The sequence below is a fragment of the Cyprinus carpio genome, chromosome A9, assembly GCF_018340385.1.
Source record: "Cyprinus carpio isolate SPL01 chromosome A9, ASM1834038v1, whole genome shotgun sequence".
Classification (NCBI taxonomy): Eukaryota; Metazoa; Chordata; class Actinopteri; order Cypriniformes; family Cyprinidae; genus Cyprinus; species Cyprinus carpio.
The window spans coordinates 31,577,886-31,595,497 of record NC_056580.1 but is presented as its reverse complement, the minus strand read 5'-3'; the positions used below and the strand labels follow the sequence as shown (position 1 = coordinate 31,595,497).

Below are 17,612 nucleotides of genomic sequence, written 5' to 3'. Positions count from 1 at the left end.
CTGTATGATGCGGTTTAGCACATGAACTCTTACCCAAGAAATGTTCTTTGGTTGCTTTACTCATTCATGCTTCACCTCTTTGGGATAAGAACTGAATTTCAATAATTAGGAGCGTCTCGGGGTTATGAATGCTGGACTTGAACGTTGGTAATTTAGGCTGTGTAGAGAGGAAGACGAGGAAACTGTTCAACTTTTTTTTGCCTGTTATTCCATTTGTTTAGTTTAGTTTTCTATAGCCATAGTGTTTTTACTAGGCATTAGTGGAAGGATAGATTACCCAGACAATGCACTAGTTTGGCCCTCATTTCACTCAACCTCAATGCTCTGTTGCATAACGTATGCTCTAGCTGTCGGTCTGTGGAACATTAAAAGAAAGATAATGTATAAAAAAAAATGTCTCACGTGGTGGGGGTTTGTTAATGCTGTCATGACAACAACACACAAGTCATTGTCAGTAAGTTAATTCTGCTTCACCGTACTATTTGTAGTTTGTAAAGTGTACTTCCCTCTTCCACTACCGGTTCACACTGACATCCTAATCTTATGGTCTCTCGGTTCCTCTTTTGCCATCACCACATCGCGACAGATACTTGAACTCATCCTGACACACCTTAAGACTTTCCCTCAGCTACTTAAAAAAAAAACCAAAAAAAAAAAACATTTAACAACAAACAATCTCGTTGACTTGCTTACACATGCTGCTTTTACAGCCGCTGTCATGGAGGGACGGCTACCCGTCCTACATCATGAGACACTCGCGGGACCAGCCCCGGGTCCTTTTTTCTTTTTGAAGCGAACGCGCAGACCATAGATCTGCCAGTTTCACCTGCTGGAGCTGATGGGAAGAGAGAGCATGGCCGTAGCAAAGTACACAAGCCTGGTGCTGCACGCTTGGTTTAAGGGCCCCAGTTTGATGAGTTTCAGGAGAGACACCATTGGAGGGGGGTGAGGCATAGGTGCTGAATTGTTGAATTGAGCATTCAAACAAATGGGTATTCGATATTTTAGGTAGAGTCTTTAGGTTGTCCATTAACTCAGTAATATATAAGGAAGTTGCACATTCCTACATACAGTTACAGATCAAAAGTCTGGGGTCAGTAAGGTTTATGCAATGAATACTTTTTATTCCGCAATTACGCCTTAAAAACTATTTAAAGTGACAGTTAAGATTATTGCATTGTTAAAACAAAAAAAAAAAAACGTAAAATGAATGCTGGAGCCTTACCAAACATTTATATCTCAGTTTCCACCTTCTGCATGATAATAAATAAAACTATTCTTAAGCACCCAATCAGCATATTAGATATGAATTCTGTTAATATATTGTGGAACACTGAAGAGATGTTGAGTAGTGGACTGATAAATAATCCGCTTTCTTCCAGAGTAATAAATTCCATTTTTAAAATGTAGTTAAAATAGAACCCAACTATGTAGTAATCTTCTACACTACATACTGTTTTTAAAAGATTTAACTTTTGTAGTCAAATTATGACCTGCCTGGGTGAGTACCAAGAGGAGACTTTAAACATTACAATATTACTGACCCCGAAATTTTGAATGGTATTGTACATATTTGGTAGATCCTTAAACTCATGCAGCAAACAATTGTGCTACAGGGAAACACTAGCTTTATGGATTATATATAAAACACACAATTGACACACTAGCTTTGTGCCTATTACCCCGTTTTGCAAATAAACACTTCAAAGAGCAGGGAGGAATAGCAGGGAGAGCCTTGTCAGAGTCTTAGTGGGTGTGAGCAGCGTACAGACAGCAGTGTGAGACATACACTTGTAGATTGTCTTTATATCGCGCGATCTGTAAACAAGTGTGTTAACTTGACCTTAAAACTGAGGCTGCCTATCGATTAGTGCATCCGGGTTAGTCATTCGCAGTAGATGCCGACGGGATCACATGTGAGATATGATGACCAAACAACATACGTTCAGGCCTATCTCTGATTATAATCTTACACGGTAATATTTTTTGCAAACATTGTTATAGGACTCTTGGAAGCTCCCATACATATTAGAATCAGGACATTATTGACTATATAAAGGACACTTATGCAACACTAATAATATTAGTCTGGAGTTCTTGCAAAAGCAAGTGCCTAAGCACTTAATGAACACGGTTATTTAAAGGCATGAAAGTGAAGGTAAAGTCACATTAAAACACAGCCCTTGAGTGGCTTTTGCTTTTAATTAAAACTGCAGCAACAGCAATATGATAAAAGATGCAGATGTTCAATGAAACTAATTACTCAAGATATTAAAAAGGTTATTTTAAAAATACGCGTTAATAAGTGTAATTGGAATAAATAATTATACTGCTAAGTAAATTGTCCATTAGCTTAAATAAGTTGTTTTACACTTGCTTTACCCTTGCTGTATTTAGACCATGTTTTTGTTTCTACATTAAAAACTCGTATTTTCTATTAAAAACTGTTTTATTCTTATTTTATATATATTTTTATAGATTTTTTTGTACTTTTCCACTTTAATTTTTGTTAGGTTTAGTGTCCCCTTTTTGTAGTAACTAAAAAAGTTTTGTGATAGTATTATATGTGATTTTGTCATTTTTATAACCATGATTCCAGGAACAAAGAATGGTAAGACTCAGTATTATTAATCTTTAGATCTCTGGCTTGGATTACTTATCTTTTTTTTTTTTTTCATCTGTTGCTCACCGTCAGCTGCGTTCTTGGCACAGTCTGTTTGTCTGGATGACACTACAGTGAAGTTTGAGATTTGGGACACGGCTGGACAGGAGCGCTACCAACAGCTGGCCCCTATGTACTACCGTGGAGCCCAGGCGGCTATTGTAGTTTTTGACATCACCAAGCCTGTAAGTTTACAATGGTACACACTTTATATAAAGGATACAAACTTACATTTGGTAAAATAGTAGATTGTTGCTTAGTCTTTAGCATGTGTTTGTAGGAAACATTCGAGCGAGCAAAGGCTTGGGTGAAGAAAGCGCTGCAGCGGGCAGGCCAGTCCCAACATTGTCATTGCTCTCGCAGGAAACAAGGCGGACCTAGCAGACAAGAGACTTCGGGAGTATGAGGTCATACCGTTCTTTCTTTAATCATATTTCAAGACATGGGTGTTGTTACGGTTTTTACTGTCAATGAAATGACAAAACAAAAAACATCAAGGTTTGATTTGTAAACAGCTTCTGCATTTGTTGTGTGTATAGTGTGGTGCTGTTTTGTATTTTTTGAACCCTTAAAAAGCACACAGAACAGAATTAAAATGTTTCCATCTCAAAAATGCGGTACCATTCAAAGTTTGTGGTTGGTGAGATTTTTAATGGTTATGAAAGAAGCCTCTTATGCACACGAAGACTGCTTTTTTTAATCAGAAATACAGTAAAAAAACATTGTGAAATATCAATTTAAAATAACTGTTTTTATTTTTAATATATTTTATAATGTTGATGGCAAAGCTGAATTTTCAGCAGCCATTACTCCCAGTCTTCAGTGTCAGTCATTCTGATATGCTTATTTGGTGGTTAGGAAATAAATCTTATTATTATCAATGTTTGTGGAAACCGTGATTTTAAGGATTTTTTGATGAATAGGAAGTTCAGAAGAACAGAGGGCATTTATGTGAAATTGAAATCCTTTGTAACATTATAAATGTATTTACTGTTACTGTTTGATCCAATTTAATGCATCTTTGCTGAATAAAAGCATAATGGTGGTAAAATTTATGTTTTAAAAATGTAAATTTTGCAGCCAAAACTATTGCAGTCTTGTGTGCCGTAACCAAGACATAATTTTACATTTCTGTACAGGAAGCCCAGACATATGCAGAAGACACAGGCTGCTTTTCATGGAAAACATCTGCCAAGACTGCAATGAATGTAAATGAGTTGTTCCTGGCCATTGGTGAGCGTTAAAAGCCGTCTTCTTACTAGTATATTCTCTTCTGCACCTAGTTATTGTAAACCGTAGGCTTTAGAACATTGTTAGACTTTTGTTTACAGGCAGATTTTTTATTCCCCTGGCATACTCTCCCAGTACCAGATTTTCCAGATTGCTAGTCATTTCTTAATTATGTTGCATTATTCCTTAGTTGTGAAGTTGTGATGAAACGGCAATAGCGACAGATCTTTTCTTTTCAATTGTGACGTACATTTGAGTGACGCAAACATGTTTCTTTTAGTCAGTTGTTGATTGGAGGAAGATCTAAACACAAGCTTGCAGTCAAATGTAAGAAAAGGGACAGGGTTTTTTTAAACAGACTAATGTCTGGCATAAAAGTTAAAAAGAAAAAGGAAACATGCATGGATGAACCTTTTACAATAAATTCAATACCATAATTTAAGAAATTGAATAAAATTTTCATTTCATGCCAACTTTAAACAAAATATTGACGTTATGAACAGTATTCAGGCTCTTTATTTTTCATTTTTCTTGTTTTTTTTTTTTTTTTTTTATCAATAGCAAAAAAAGATGCCAAAAACAGCAGACACCCAAAACCCTACGCATGCTGCCGACACAGGGGGGTAAACCTTCAGGGACCCAGATGCACAGTCCACTCGAAGCTGCTGTGGGAACTAAAGGCCTGGTCAACACTCCACCCCCCACGGGAGACCCACCGACACCTTCTCCTTCCCAAAATCCCACCCTTTACCCTTTCACCTCCTAAGATGGATACAGAAAGAAATAGAAGGATAGAGGAATAACAGAAAGAGATTGAGGGAAAATCCCTCAGTGATGCCATTAAGAGCTTTTTCAAGGAAGACTTCTGATGGACAGGGCAGAAAGCGAACGGACGATGGACACTGTCATATCTGGCAGTAAATACAGATTCGTATTATTTCAACAATAATTTCAGCCTTTGTTCATTTTCATTATGCAAACACCAGGGTTTCACCCAAAGAGGAAAAGAGATTGACAAAGAGATACAGGACTACACAGAAGAATCACAATGAACAGAAGAATTATTTCATCGACAAATTCCGTTCTCAGTCCTAGAATGAACCGAGATGGTCCATAAAGCCCCCTTAAAATAGCTGGATGTCTTCAAGTGAAATCTACACTGAGTATCCGTATGCTCTGGGCTCTCCTATTCTGATCCCAACTCTGACACTGGAAGGAAGTCAGCACCTTAACCTAAGCTAACCCTTGCAATTCTCCAAACATGAGCCACATCTACTAAATTTTAAACTACAAAAGGAACACTGAAGCAGAAGTTATTCATTCACCCTGAACTTGTTTTTTTTTTCAGCCTCCAGATTTATTTATTACCTTTGTTCGAGCTGGTCCCCCTTACGTAGCTCATCATTCATCTTAGACCCAAAAAAGTATTGAAGAAAACACCAATGTTGTCTTCCCTTTTTCCATTTCCTTCTCCCAACCACATTGATCTTGAAGTTCAGTGTTGAAGTTCACAAAACAACAGCGAGCTCTACGATGCCTTCTCTATGTTCTCGTCGCTTTGTGTAAACTACTGTTTAAGAAACAATCAACAAATCATTTACAACATATTGGCAGAAACCAGATGATCGTAAACCATTTCGCTTCAAGTAATCGAAGAATAACGCACATTGATTCTTCTGGACTAGGAAGTCATGCAATACTGGGCCAGTCTCTCAGTATGTGTTATTAAAAAAGCAACAAAAATATTCAAGCACCCACAAACAACAACATGAATGATTTAGCAACCGTTGTTGTGTGATGTGCCAGGGCGGCAAATAGCAGCAAGGGAAATTTTGGTCCACAAAGCCCCTGAAAAAGTAGAAAAAAACAGAAGTGCCTACTCCGTTTTTTCCGTGTTCTTTGTTTTGGGCTTGTTTGAGGTCATCAGACCGCCGAAAAGTAGCGTTTCGAGACGGTGGCCCGAAGTGTACAGGCAATAACCTGTAAGAATAATTAGTGAGCGTGTTAGTAACGAGTCATTTGTGAAGTTTTGTTTTATGGATGCTGTTTGTTGATGTGTATAAAAATGAGTTTTATTTAAAATTGATTTTAGTCAGTAATTGAATGGGTTACCAATACATTTGTGTGGTCATTTAGAGAATGAATTAGGTATCATAATATGGTGTCCCACAGCTAGAAGTCATTTGTCATGTGTCTTCAGGTCCACCTTTTTTGTGGAATAGATCTGATCTCCTGTTAACACCTTTGTGAACTGAAATGTTAAATAAAGCTGTACTGTTCTGCTATGAGTGAAATGTGGTTTAAGCTTCTGTGGTTTTGACTAGCCTTGATCTAAATCTCTGCTAACAGTCATTTATGAGGAAGAAGCATTCAACAATTGTCCAGCTGCACCCATGTGACATGTCACTGTAATATTTAAAGTGTCTAAACTAAATGCCAGTAGCATTTGTTTTTGCCCCCATTTTTCATGAGCTGAACTCAAAGATTTAAGACTTTTTCTATGTACACAAAAGGCCTATTTCTCTCAACTATTGTTCACAAATCGGTCTAAATCTTTGTTAGGGAGCACTTCTCCTTTGCCGAGAAATCCTTCCACCTCACAGGTGTGGATATCAAGATGCTGATTAGACAGCATGATTATTGCCCAGGTGTGCCTTAGGCTGGCCACAATAAAAAGGCTACTCTAAAATGTCCAGTTTTACTGTATTGGGGGGTCCTGGAGGGTCCGAAAACCAGTCATTATCTGTGGTGACCACCACGCAGTGCAACACATCTCCTTCGCATAGAGTTGATCAGGTTGTTGATTGTGGCCTGTGGAATGTTTGTCCACTCCTCTTCAATGGCTGTGTGAAGTTGCTGGATATTGGCAGGAACTATAACACACTGTCATATACGCCAATCCAGAGCATCCCAAACATGCTCAATGGGTGACATGTCCGGTGATTATGCTGGCCATGCAAGAACTGGGATGTTTTCAGCTTCCAGGAATTGTGTACAGATCCTTGCAACATGGGGCCATGCACTATCATGCTGCAACATGAGATGATGGTCGTAGATGAATGGTAAAACAATGGGCCTCAGGATCTCATCACAGTATCTCTGTGCATTCAAAATGCCATCAATAAAATGCACCGGTGTTCGCGGTCCATAACATACGCCTGCCCATAACATAACCCCACCGCCACCATGGGCCACTCGATCCACAACATTGACATCAGCAAACTGCTCACCTACACGACGCCATACACGCTGTCTGCCATCTGCCCTGTACAGTGAAAACCAAGGTTCAGCCGTGAAGAGAACACCTCTCCAAAGACGGCTTATGGTAGAGAAATGAACATTCAATTCATGGGCAACAACTCTGGTGGACATTCCTGCAGTCAGCATGCCAATTGCACACTCCCTCAAAACTTGTGGCATTGTGCTGTGTGATAAAACTGCATGTTTTAGAGTGGCCTTTTATTGTGGCCAGCCTAGGGCACATCAGTGCAAATAATCATGCTGTCTAATCAGCATCTTGATATGCCACACCTTTGAGGTGGATGGATTATCTCGGCAAAGGAGAAGTGCTCACTAACACAGATTTAGACAGATCTGTGAACAATATTTGAGAGAAAGAAGCCTCTTGTGTACATAGAAAAAGTCTTAGATCTTTGAGTTCAGCTCATGAAAAATGAGGGCAAAAACAAAAGTGTTGTGTTTATAATTTTGTTCAGTGTAGTTACATGTAGCTCTCTAGGTATACAGTGCTGCATTCCACACTCAGAACTTTGGAATTTCCCATCCACCTATTTGAATATAACCGGAAGGGCATCCCAGGTCAAACAACCAACTTGAAAAGTCATTAAGAAGTTTCTACTACTCCTTGTTATTTCTTCATGTCTCTGAAAAGGATGGGTGCTACTAAAAGCGGCATAATTGGGGACTACAGACTACAGATTATCTTTATGAATGTGTGTATCAAACTTTTTGAGTTGGTCACAGAGCTAATTTTCTGCAATTATTCACAAACATAATGGAAAAAATATTTGCTTTTTGTTGAGGTAACAAGGACAATGTCAACAGCTCAGTGAAACTGGTCATTAGCCAAAAGGGAAAGTTGCTGCAGGCATGAGGCAAGTTATTGCCTTTTTATGAAAGACAGAAAGAATATACAACAACAACAAAAAAAAGACATTAGGGATCATAAATTATTTAGACTTTGATGCATTTACAATAAAATGGTAAAGCCAAATCAATCACCACAACCCTAATAAAAACAACAGCCAAGACAGAGTAAACTACTGAGTGTGATGTCATATATTTGGCTAAAAATATAGAAATGAAACAGATCATTAAAACTCATCACAAAGGAAACATAATATGACAATACAAGATCAAAAAGTTCACGGTTGTGGTGTTACTTTATACACATGAAAAAAAAAAAAAGAAATTGTTCAAAACCTTGACATTTCTGAAAATAGTTTTTCTTTAACTCCTCACACTCATAAACAACAAAAAAATCCTGTTCTTTAAAATAGTAGTTACCAAGCAGGTCCAGTAACCCGTTCAACTCTTCAGACTCAAAAAGAGACAGCAAACTATCTGGCAGATACATACTTGGTAGTAATTAGCTGATCAAAAAAAACAATTGCATTTTCTAGCCCTCACTCTCCTCATCCTCTACTGCTGTGTAGATACTCTGGTTTCTCCGTTTGATTCTGAGGTGTGCCGCCCGTGTGACTTGCTAACCCCTGTGTCGTCTCCCCGCTGGTGCGTTTGGGGACCCTGGCTGATGTGAAGCCCTCCTCCCTTCTGAGCTGCCCTGAGAGAGGGATGCTGAAGGAGGGGGAAGAGAAAGAGAGAAAAGAGGCCGCAAGGAGCGTAGTGGAGCCTCTGATTCTGGTGCGGTACACGGGGGCGGTAAGATCACAGTCTATTAGCCGTGATCTCGTTGGGGACTGCTGTCTCTATCGCTGTCCTGGCTCCCCACCTGCCCTTCTGGAACCACTGCGTCTGTCCCTTTCACCTCGGCACATTCTACTCCCTCATCCTCTACCTCCTCCCATTCATCCTCAATGGTGATTTCATCAGGGTTGTAGGAGCTGGAGAGGCCGGAGGTGTCAGTGGGGTACTCGCTGGGTTCATCTACGCTCCCTGTGCTGTCCTCGTCCTCCTCTTCTTGTGGTACCCTCCTTGTACCTCCTTTCCATAAGCCTGACCCCACTCTGCCCAGCCAGGATGTAGATGTCTGTCAAGCTGAGGGTGGCACACAACTCTGTGGTTTGGGGGTTGGTGGAGTAGGCCGGGTGGGATTGGGTTGAGGGCGGCTGGGGGTCATAGGCGGGCACCGTCAGGCTGAAATTTTTCAGGGATGCAAAGGTCACCGCTCAAATCACTCCACGACTTCCATCATAGCTTCCTCTGATGCACTGAAATCCCACCTGAAAGAAGCAGAGGAACAGGATGGCTAAATACTTAAGACATAGAAATTAGTTTGTGTGCAAGACATTGACTGCATTTATGTGCACAATAATCCGATTAATACTAGAATTGGTCTTATTACGGTTATGTATGCATGTAATGTAAATGTCTTAACCTGACTGTTATGAACCAGTTAAGCCAATTTCTCAATATTATGTATGCCTATATTAAGTCTGATATTAATGTGCAAAAGTTTGGGGTCAGTAGGATTTTTTATTTATTTTTTTTTTTTTAAGAATAATTTTAAAAAAATATTAATATTTCAAATCAATGCTGTTCACTTGAACTTTCTATTCATCAAAGAATCCTAAAAAATCTATCTATCTATCTATCTATCTATCTATCTATCACGGTTTCCTCAAAAATACTAGTCCTAAAATTCTAGTCTTAGTCCTAAAAGTTAGTGATTTAATATTTTCTTCAGAATGGTCATAACGTTTCAAGTCAGTTACATGAAAAAATGGTCTAATTGGAAACCAAAAGAAAGAAAGACTTGGCTAACTGATCGCTGGGTCAAACTATTTTTTTTTAACTCAATCTTAACATAGTAGCTATGTTTATGCAACGGGACCCAGAATTCCCACAGTTATAGAACAGAATTTATTGGGAATACACAAAGTGTTAGCAAGCAATCAGAAAAATGCTGCTCAAGTAAATTGCCAGTAATTATAATGTAGTCTATACAGGGGGTGTGAGTCCATTGTCTTGTGGGGGGTTCCAGAAATTGCAGGATGGTTTTTTCTGAAGGTTGTCTGTCGCTTTTTAAGATGGCCAGCCATTCTGGATCATAACTCCAGGTGCTCAGAGGAGCCGGTCTGTCCTGCTACTCCACAATCTGCAATATCAAAACATTCATTCACGCACCTCACAACGCCTAGATCTAAATTGGTACTACCTGGAAGAGCATGAAACATGCTCGTTAATGGAAACAAACAGAATCAATACCTGAAGAAAGTCTCTCATGTGGAAGGACACTCTTGTCAAAGTGAGAGAAAACTGGTTTTTTTGATCTTTGGGGCAGCATTATTCTTAGCCTGTTTATGAAACAAAGAGTTTATTTTACTTTGTGATGAATAATAAACTGTGGCTGAGTATCTACATCTTATTCTTAGTGTTTCACACATTTCACATCTATAGCATGGTAAACAGCAAGAGAGATATTGAAAGAATAAACAAAAATACAGATATTCTAAAAGCTCTTTCATAAGCCATGTTGAATTTTTGAGTCAGTAATATAGAGATAATATATATATATATATATTATATATATATATATATATATATTATATATAGATATAATATATATATATATATATAAAAACCTATTTACCAACACAATCTTATATAGAACATACTAAAAAGATATGCAACATGCCTACAATTAATATTACAAATATTTCAAAAGATTATGTGGTAAATAGATTTATCTCTCCATATTTTCATATATATGAAAGCGTTTCGATTTAGGAGGACCCCCTCGAAAACAAGATGTTTCATCTCAAGGGGTTTAATCCTCGCAATAAAGATATGTTTAATAAATAAATAAATACATATATAACTCCATGAGACCCACCCTCGTGCTGCATCATTGCAGCAAAACTTCACGTGCAGGTGAGCTGAAACTCAGTAGGTGGGCTGCAGGTGGTCTAGAAGATCTGCAGCAGCAGGGCTGCCCAAGGTACCGCTCTCCACTTCCTGTTCTGAGACTTGTTCTCTTCTGGCGGGAGAAGCTGGTTTGTGTTGCCATAGTGATAAATGCCTCGTGGCCAATCGTGTGTCCATGAACATGAGTCTATGGGCATCTTGATCTAGACAGAGTTAGGTTAGAAATTATACATGGACAGCAAAATATATTTAATATTTTTATGAATTAAACTTATTTTATTATTTTGGCTTCCTGTTTTCTCTAGATCAGGGGTGCCCAAACTCGGTCCTGGAGGGCCGGTGTCCTGCAGAGTTTAGCTCCAAACTTGCCTCAAAACACCTGCCGTGACAGGTTTCTAGTAGGCCTAGCTCAGAGCTTGGATTAGCTGGTTCAGGGTGTTAATTGGGGCTTGGAGCTAAACTCTTCAGGACACCAGCCCTCCAGGACTGAGTCGATGGGCACGACGGTGCTCTAGGTGGCATGTGAAATATATATTTTTAAACTTAAAATTTAAGGATTGTACACATAAAGATTACCTGTTTAAGGTTTGAAGACTATCAATGTTCTTCTGTGGTACACACTGCGCAAGGTTTCTTTCTGGCCGTTAGGGCGGGAACTCAAAGTGTCCTGAAAAAAAAAAAAAAAAAGTTTAGAAAATGTCATATTTGTTGTCTCTTAACACACAACTGATTTGGAATTGTTAAACTTACCTTTCTTGTAATCGTGGGATTTGAATATTCCTGAAAAAGACCGCCAATCCGTACACCTTTAACGCGTACAACGCCAGATAACCTGAGGATATGCGGAACAACAAATCCATTGAGAACTGCTATTTACGGCCAAGTGCTATTAAGAAAAACCAGCATACACAAAGGGGACATCAAATGCCCATTTCCACAAGTTGATTATGATTCTTTAGGGTCCAAATGCCCATTTCCACAAGTTGATTATGATTCTTTAGGGTCTAGGTGCGTTCATGAAATGATTATCTTCTGCAACATCCTTTTGGTCAAAATTCCTCTGTGGTTGTGTAAAACAACACCCTTTTATCTTGTCAAAAATAGATCTGTTCACAACCGACCCGTTCGGAGGCATGTAATTCCTCAGTCAACTGAAAAAGAAAAAATGGTTCTTCAAGAATGCACTGAAAAAGAGGGCAATGAACATAAGGAAGCAAATATTAGGCGAGGCGACTTATTTCCGACGTCAGCTTCATAAGGCCAAAGAAGGGACATTTAAAATCCTAAATGACTCCCTATCCATCTAAGAACTTCCTATATGAAAGAGAGTTTAATTGTGGGAGAACAATTCATGCAGGTTCTGTTGAGAGAAGACATTGAAACTGTAGATGTTTTCCAATGTGAAATTGTAAAGGATCTTGGTTGCGTCTAGGGAATTTCAAAAAACTGGCTTTATTATGTCAATACCATTTCAATTTTATTTGTATAGCGCATTTCACAACCCGCTCCAGGCCTGACCAAAGTGCTTTACAGAAGAAGCAAGAATATTACACATACACCCTGTGACTGTGGTTCTCAATTAAAATTGGAGTATTGTTAAAGGATAAAAACTTAGACTTATTATTCATAATATAAGTTTTTTTAACAGGTTTAACCCCATTTCTGCGGATGGAAAGAATGAACTGAAGATATTTGTGAAGTCTCTTTCATTATATGATGGACATAAACGCCACGAAACTCTTGCATGCTTTGAACTTGTTTTTGTTAATAGAATAGACCTTCACCGTTCTTTTTCCTTTACTTATTCTCGTGTTTAAATCAGTTTTTTTTTTTATTTACATTATCATTTTTTTTCTTTATAATTGGCTGTATCAACACTGAATACTGGGTCAATTGTTTCAAACTATGCAGGTAAGGTTGTACTTGAGTTTTTGTGCCTATTAAAAAAAAAAAAAAAAAAAAGTTTCAGAGCATAGCTGCATTTCCCAATGACGCCACATATTACACTATACACTTATGCGCTCATGTACTCAACCATGCAGTGTATGAATTTTATAAGGTTATTTGTGTCATTTATACATCCGGTGTCTGAAAGCCCCTCCCCCTTCGTTAGTAATTAAAAGCTGCGACAGCGTGAGTGCATGAAGTCTCCAACACTCCACACTTAGTTTTTTCGGTTATTTAAGTGCATCATCCGGGTGTTTAAAGTGCACTATTTTGGGGGGAATTTTCAGTTTGAATGCACTATTCACACTATTTATAGCTACAAAATGTCATAGAATAGTGCCTAAGTATTCGATTTGGGATGCAAACTGCAGTGGTCTCTTTAAATCCTCAATTGAACTCTGCTCACCTGATTTTCCAAAAGACGGGCACAGGTGTTTTTATATGAATGTATCTTTGAAGGGGGACCGGACTAGCTTCAGAAAAGCTTCCAATGTCATTTTCATTTCATCTTTCCTAATCTGGTAAAGTAGACGTTAGCGTTGTGATCGCAGGCGCTGCTTTGTTTACAGCTGTTACCAGGGGAAACCGATATTCTACCATTCCAAAACACCAGAGATTGAATTTCATTTTCAATCAGCCTGTCTGCTGTTTTCGTTCAGACCAACGTGAAAATCCACTGATGGTTTTATATGCCAGTCAAACACACAGAGCAGAGTTGGAGCAAACACGCCCTTGAATTGTCAAGACATTGTTATAAAAGCAGTGTGGAGTAAAATGATTTGCGCAGACAGGTTTAGGTGTATTCGGTGGGTGCATTTACCATTAAAACAACACTAAAATAACGTTAATCCACTGCGGCTTCAGTGGCTCTGATGTCGGGCGAAAATGAAGGATCTTATAGTCACTTTTACATACCAACTACAAAAACACCTCATTGCTGTTGTGGCTACAGCTTCTTGAGCGTGGAGAGAATGGCGCACACATACAGCTGGCTGAGGGCAGACATATGTTAATACGTGTTACAGTCCATCCCGGCATTGGGCGGGGCCTGAGCGGTATGACATCATACTGTTCGAAAATCAAAACAGCTTTGATAATTGAGGACTCTTTGGGTTTTTGTGGGGGGATTTAAAAAAAGTATATATATTGAATGGATTTTTATCATTGTTAGTGTGGTTGTGTCCACACAACACGCTAAGGCACATTATATGCAAACACCATGTACAATGTGAATTTTGCATCCGGTTCCTCTTTAAAGTAATAAAGTTTGCATTTTGAGCCATGCACCACAAGATCTCACCCAGGTAATAGATGTTGGGGGCCACCCAGCCTCCGTATGGAAGCTCCTGCAGATGTGTTTGATGCCTCCATGGTTACCGCCAATGAAAATTGTGAGGACCCGGAGCCTTTTTCTCCCGACTCCAGAGTAGTACCTTGGGAAAACACCGAATGACTTGAGAAACGATGGTCGACCAAGTACGCAATGTTTACTTACTTAAAAATCCACTCGAAAATATTTGGGCTTCAAATCATTTTCACAAATAAATATCGCAATCCCTGTGTGTATAGTCCTACCTCTGTGGTGCAGTAAAATTACTCTCATTCAATTATTCAATAGAGTATCTGTCCTAATGAATAATACCAGGTGTTTCCTTACTTTGTAGAAGTTTGCATGTGTCCTTGTTTTGGCAGGCACCGCCATGCACTCAGCATGTCTCCTTCATTTCTTGACAGCCTGGGAAGTCTTCCGCAGTCACCAGAGCAGCAGATCCACCTTCACATCTTCTTTTATTCTCCAGTAACTGATGCTCTCGTAGATCTTAGATCCGCTCTCCGTGACAACACCTTCTACTGCCACCTTCAATCCTTGTATCTCTGATCCACAGCCTTTACGCTCAAAGAGGACAAATCGCGTTACCCATCGCCCAGATGATCAAACCGTTACCTCTTTGACAATTCTTCCAGCAGCCCTTTTGCCTCGAGGCACGCACACCGCCTCCTCTGCACATGCGCAGAAACGTCATGTGACCAGTGCACGGAATCTATTCTTATTCTTCATCCGCACTTTCTGTAATTATATTCGTTCTTCGTTTTAATAATAATAATAATAATAATATAATAATAATAATAATCCATTATTATCATCATAATCATATTTGATCAGCATTCGGTGCTGTGTACGTTAAATAGTACATGGAATGTATATGAATGTGTTATATGCAAAATTTAGCGGATTTGTTGTTTGCATAAGAATGAACTAAAACAACTGAAAGAACTGACCAAAAGTCTTTTTGGACATTTTTTTTTTTATGCAAAACAATTTTCTACTGTTTAATGACTCGTTTTTACGTTTTCATTTCTTTGTATTATTATTCATACCAATACAATTTCGTTGTATGTATTTTGGCAAATAATGAAGAAGAATCAAAGATCTCAGAATTTGAAAACTGAAATACCAGTTTGAGGCGGCGCTGCGCAGACCGATCGGTCTCTGACATCAAAGTACCGCGAGAGCTATTCGAAAGCATGACCTCTGCTGTTTAATTCACTCTCAAGGTACTTTTAGTCTGTTCAGGCGCGGCGCTCAGGTCGAACACACGATCAAGCGGGTACGCTTTGTCACGTGGTTGCATGTTATTTTTTCTAGCGATATTCGGGGGGAGAATCAGTCAAATCCATTATAATTAATAAACAAACGATGTCTCATATTATTATAGTATAGTATAAAAAGAAAAAGTAGGTAGAATGCAAAAAATTAGAAAAGATAGGTGTTTATTTGAAGAAAGCAGTGCATGAATCTGTCTAAAAGGGGACAATTACTTCTTATTATATTATTATATTAGAATGATGAAATTTAGAATAGAGCGTGCTAGAGTTAGAGAGGCGTCAAAAAAGATGGAAGAGATGTGTTTTTTTATGCCGATTCTTGATATTTAATTTTAATTGAATTAGATGTATTGTGTATAGTAAATTGTAATTTGCTTTTCAGTTACATTAATTTAATTAATTTTGAATTAAAAAAAAAAAACATATACAAAGCAAATCTTAATAATTAGCCGGGGATTAGGTGGTGTGGAAAGTGCCGCTCTGCATGTTCTACTGAATATAGCTTGTGGAGAAAGTGCTGATGTAAATACTCCGCTGATTGAGCTGTGTTTGTGTGGGAAAGTGCCGCTGCGAAGATGTTCCGCTGAGTGAATGATAGCGTGCCTGCTGGAGGCCCCCTTTACGCATCAGCGTGTTATCTGTGAAGTCTCTTTGATTATACCCATTAAAACCTCACATTTTCACTCCAGGGATCACTCAGATATACACTAGACGCATTAGATAGACTTTAGGCGATTGCTCTCTAGAGAGCGTGTGCGGTTTTTTTGATGGCTGGCTGTGTGTGTTATAATGGCTAACCATTAAGATTCTGGAGGTGCTCAAGAGCTGTCAAATCAAGTTATATTTAGTTTCAGTCTATATTTAGAGGCTGGGGCTCCAAAAAACAAAATCAAACCTGCCACATATCCCTGATGATCAGTTCGTGATGATGATCCTGATGGGCTGAATGGGTGGTGGTAACGCCCCCCTTTTGACAGCTCTGTAGTTCTGTCTTGTGTGTGTTTGACACATGTTGATCTGCCCTCACTGTGGTGGAGCACAGGTGTCAGATGATGGTGTGTATTACTCTGATGGTAAAAGAGCATGTTAATGGATGATTACCAGCCGAGATCTCCCAGTGATTCACTTAGTATTAAAATGATGATACATAAAAGTAAAAAACAAATGCATTAACATGATGCTCATCATTCAGAATTTAAGCCTTCAATGTTCTGTTAATTATCTTCCCTTCTGAAATGTTAGATGGCGTCTTTGGTCTATTTGATCCAGTAGAGTGATATTGTTAAACCTTTAACCCACTTTGATGTATGATATATCTTTTCAGAAAAGTTAATTTGATATCCCTTATAATGCTTGGCTGTTTCTGTCTAAAAAGTCAAGTGGATCATCACATTTATTTTAAAGAGTTTTTGAGGCTCGAAACAGAAGTCATTTTTTAATGTAATCTCGATATTTTGTTTAGTATCAATGATGTTTGTAAAATCGTGATGCTCTTTCTTAAAAATGAATTAAATATTAAGTGGCGGGTTTTTTTTTTAGTTGCAGAGGCTGATGATGATACAGGGGGCAGCTTTGAAACGATTTTACGCGATCAACGAGAGCAACCAGGTTAGACACAGGAGACACGACCGATCCTAAAGTATCCAGACAGAAAATTTGTTACCCATTCTCAATGCGGAAGTGCGCGAAAGAACATTGCTCGAAAAAAGTGACCAGTGTAGCATCAGACCTAAAGGGTCTTGAATACATTACAATAAATGTAATAGTCACATTGCAAGAATTCAATTGATCTTATCCGTGATGTACATGCTGTCAATAGACTGATGATGAATTCTTTAGGGGCTGGTTAATCATAGAGAGATGGAATACTGTAATTTAATATTATCACAAAATCATTCAAATGCACTTGTGTCGAATTCTGTTACGAAACCTCATTTGTTGCCAGAACGCTTAGGTTGGTTACAGCGAAACACCATTAGTTACATCTGTTAGAAAAGTGTTAGAGTTTCATGTGTGGATCTGATGTTTGTAGCAGAAGTGACCTCTAGCAGTTCCAACTTTTGCGTATATGCTTTGGTACGTTTGGGGTGCCACTCCC

The 17,612-nt window shown here is 38.6% G+C and overlaps 2 pseudogenes; one reads left to right on the top strand and one right to left on the bottom strand.

Moving 5' to 3' along the window:
- The first annotated feature begins 2,631 nt into the window (after window positions 1-2,631).
- On the top strand, window positions 2,632-4,570 carry LOC122146214 (annotated as a pseudogene).
- A 3,961-nt stretch (window positions 4,571-8,531) lies between these two features.
- Window positions 8,532-14,931, bottom strand: LOC109052341 (annotated as a pseudogene).
- Window positions 14,932-17,612: the final 2,681 nt, after the last annotated feature.